This window comes from Mesoplodon densirostris, chromosome 7, assembly GCF_025265405.1.
Source record: "Mesoplodon densirostris isolate mMesDen1 chromosome 7, mMesDen1 primary haplotype, whole genome shotgun sequence".
Classification (NCBI taxonomy): Eukaryota; Metazoa; Chordata; class Mammalia; order Artiodactyla; family Ziphiidae; genus Mesoplodon; species Mesoplodon densirostris.
In genome coordinates this window covers 100956457-100960546 of record NC_082667.1, presented here as the reverse complement: position 1 = coordinate 100960546, position 4090 = coordinate 100956457, and the positions used below count along the sequence as shown (strand labels likewise).

The 4090-nt window shown below is 34.3% G+C and overlaps 1 non-coding gene across 1 annotated transcript; it reads left to right on the top strand.

Moving 5' to 3' along the window:
- Nucleotides 1-3667: 3667 nt before the first annotated feature.
- Nucleotides 3668-3773, top strand: LOC132494552 (U6 spliceosomal RNA). The gene has a single exon (XR_009533128.1). It is a non-coding gene; the product is annotated as a U6 spliceosomal RNA (small nuclear RNA).
- Nucleotides 3774-4090: the final 317 nt, after the last annotated feature.

The following is a 4090-nucleotide window of genomic DNA, read 5'->3' as shown; positions in this document are numbered from 1 at the left end:
GTAGTTGTGGCGCACGGGCTTAGTTGCTCTGCAGCATGTGATGTCTTCCCGGACCAGAGCTTCCCATGTCCACTGAATTGGCAGACAGATTCTTAACCACTGTGCCACCATGGAAACCCAGTATGTTTATTTTATATCCAGCCACGTTACTAAACTCTTGTTAGTTCCAGGAGTTTGGCAGTTGTTGCTTTGGAATTTCTAGGTGGACAATCACATATCAGTCTTGTAGTGATGTTTCATTTCTTCCACTCAAATTTGTATAGCTTATGTCCTTTTTATTCATGTTGCATTGGTTATGTTCTCCAATAATATGTTGATTAACAGTGATAATAGAGGACATCCTTTAGTTGTTTTTTTACTTTAATGTGAATGCTTCTACAGGTTCCCCATTAGGTATGATCATTTTTTTTTCCCCCAGTATGTGGGCCTCTCACTGTTGTGGCCTCTCCCGTCACAGAGCACAGGCTCCGGATGTGCAGGCTCAGCGGCCATGGCTCATGGGCCCAGCCGCTCCGCGGCATGTGGGATCTTCCCAGACCGGGGCATGAACCCGCGTCCCCTGCATTGGCAGGTGGACTCCCAACCACTGCACCACCAGGGAAGCCCCTAGGTATGATCTTTGATGTAAGCTTTTAGCAGATGACTTTTATCTGGTAAAGAAAGTTTCTTTATATTCTGAATTTGTTAATTTAAAAATTCAGGGCATAGTTTTATTTTATCAAATGCTTTTCCAGCAACTATTGAGATGATCATATAGTTTTTTTCTCATTTGATCTGGTAACTAATTAAGCTACTTTTATTCCTGGGACATATCCTACTTGATCACAATATGTTACACTTTCACTATACTATCAGAGTTAGCTTACTGTCTTATTTAGAATTTTTGCCTCTGTTCATAAGGGAGATTGTTTTTTCTTTTCTTTTCTGTGTTGTCCTTTTCCTTTCTGTGTTGTTCTTTTCTGTGTTGTCCACTCCAGGTTTGGTAATAGAATAACACTAGTCTTATAAAAGTTGGATAGCTTTCAATTTTCCCTTTATAACTTGTAACATTTTATGTAACATTGGAATTATCCTTTACTGAGAATTTCATTGGTAAAATTATCTTGGTGGAATACAGTTATTAGGAATAGATCTTAGACTATACAATTTATTATATGATTGTTAAATTATCCAGATATTCTATTTCATGGGTCAGTTTGTATAAATTATATTTTCTCAAATTTTTTTATTCTTCTTGGGTTTTAAATATATAGGAAGTAAGGAATTCAGACCAATACTTGTGAAAAAATAACTAGGAAAGCTGAAAAAAATATTTAAAAAAGTATGTTTGTAGATTTTAGGTAGCTAAGAAGGGAGTGAAGAATTACAAGGTCAAGATCATGGAGGAAAGGGAAGCCCAAGAAGTGAACTCAATATTTGGGAGTTTTCTTTCCCTATTTGTTTCTAGATTATGAAGTGACTGAGAGGGTGAGTAGTGTTTTAAGCAGCCTTTAGGAACTAAAGGAATAAACATTTGAATTCAGGTCCTTCAGGAAGAGGAGTAAGCTCCTAGTCTTTGGGTAAGCCCTCAAAATATTACCCTAGAAGTAAGATAAACCAGAAGTAAACTGGCCTTCATAGTAACTGAAATCCAGATTTTTATCCAATCTGACAATCTCTGTTTCTTAATTTGTATGTTTGGACCATTTACATTTAATGTAATTATTGATATGGTTGGATTTAATACTATCATTTTATTATCTGTTTTCTATTGGTCCCCCTTTTTTGTTTTTCTGTTTCCATTTTCCTGTGAATGCTGTGTATTCCATTTAAATTTATCTATTAGCTTTTTGATTATATATCTTTGAATAATTATCTTAGTAGTTTCTCTGGGGATTGCAACATACAAAATTTCATGGTGTACTTAGAGTTAATATTTTACCACTTCAAATGAAATGTAAAAATCTTATAATCATATAGGCCGTTTTACCCTCCTTTATTTGTATTGTAGTTGTCATATTTATTGCATACACTGAAAACCTCAAAATGTTATCATTTTGCTTTTAATAGCCATACATGTTTTAAAGAACTTAGAGAAAAAATAGCTTATTTATCTAGATATTTACCATTTCTGTTGCTCTTTCTTCACTCCATGTATCATTCTGATATCATTTCCCTTCCCCCTCAAGAACTTCCTTTAACATTTCTTTTAGGGTAATTCTGCTGCCAACAGATTCCCTTAGTTTTCCTTCATCTTAGAATGTTTTTATTTGATTTTATCCTTGAAGGATATTTTCACTATATATAGAATTCAGGGTTGACCATTAGTTTCTTGAAGCACTTTAAAAATATTCTACTGTCTTTTGACCATAATGGTTTCTTATGAGAAGTCTGCAATTATTCAATTTGTTATGCTCTATACACAATGTTTTATTTCTCTCTGGTTGCTTGTAAGAATTTTTTCATTATCTTTGGTTTTCAGTAGTTTGGTCATTATGATTGTGGTTTTCTTTGAGTTTATCTTATTTGAAATTCACTCAGCTTTTTGAATCTGTAATGTCATGTCCTTCAACCAATTTGGGATGTTTTCAGCAATTATTTTTTCAAAACTTTTTTTCTGCATCAATTTACTGTTCTTCTTTTTTTTGGACCTTAGTAACAAAAATATTAGACCTTTTGATATTTTACTACAGGTCTCTGAAGCTCAGTTCAATTTTTTAAAAATTGATTTTCTATTTGTTGTTCAGATTTAATGGTTTCTATGCATCTATTTTTAACTTCACTTACTCTTTCCATTCTGATATTAAGCCCATCAGTGAATTTTTGTTTTAGTTATTTTACTTTTTAATTTTAAAAGTTTCCATTTAGTTCTTGTCTTATAGTCTCTATTTCTTTGCTTTGAAGTGCTCAAAAGTGACTACATACACAGGTTTAGGGGATCTATTTCTCCAGCTCTCTCCTTTCTATAATTTCCTGAATATATTTTAGCCATTTTCATGGTCCTTAGAAAGCAGAAGTGTTGGCCACTCCATGCTGTTACATACTTTCCATAACTGGGTCTGCCTTAGGAGCAAATGGTAGAGAGAAAATAGAGAGAAAACAATTAAGAGTATTATTTCCCCAATACTCTTAAGACCACAGGAATTCCTTTTCCCAGTTCTTCTGTAATAAAAGACTTTCTCTGAATTGTAGGTGCCTGCAAGATCATGACTGCTGCTCTGTTGCAAGAGTGCAGCTTCATGACTTGCCACAGGGCAGGGTCAGGAGATTAGTAAAAGAAAAAAGGGGGGATTACCTGTACATTTACAATCCTGCAGGGCCCCTTACCTGGTCTTCTAACTAGAAAAAGAAAGTTTCTATTGGAGTTTTTCTGTTCATACCTGCTGTGAAGTTCTGGGATTTGGGTTGCCCTACAGTCTGAGTTAGGAGATATGGGTAGAAAAACAAAACCCAGGAAATTCACCACTGTAATGATTGTTACATGAGTTTTGAGAAAGTGATAGCAAGTTTATTCATTTTAGCCAATACCAGAAGTCCTTGAAGTCTAGATTTGAATCATGTACTCCCTGATTGGCTTAAGGTGAAACAAAATTGTTAGTGCCACAGTAGTCTGGCAGAGCAAATGAAAACTCTCAAAGAGAGACTTTCTATCATAATCCTAGGCCTCACTTTAATTAAAATTTTTTTTGTGCTTGCTTCTGTGCACATATATTAAAATTGGAATGATACAGAGAAGGTTAGCATGGCCCCTGTGCAAGAAAGAGATGCAAATTCATGAAGCGTTCCATATTTTTAAAAAAATTTCATATGCAATATCTGGCACTCTGTAGAAAATAAATAGATATTTGAAGAGAAAAGAGAAAGTAATGAAAAATAAGAGAATGATGTTCTTGGATTAGAAGAATCAATATTGTCAAAATGACTAAAGTACCCAAGGCAATCTACAGATTCAATTCAATCCCTATCAAATTACCAATGGCATTTTTCACAGAATTAGAACAAAAAATCTTAAAATTTGTATAGAAAAACAAAATACCCAGAATAGCCAAAGCTATCTTGAGAAAGAAAAGTGAAGTTGGAGGAATCAGAATCCCTGACTTCAGAGTATACT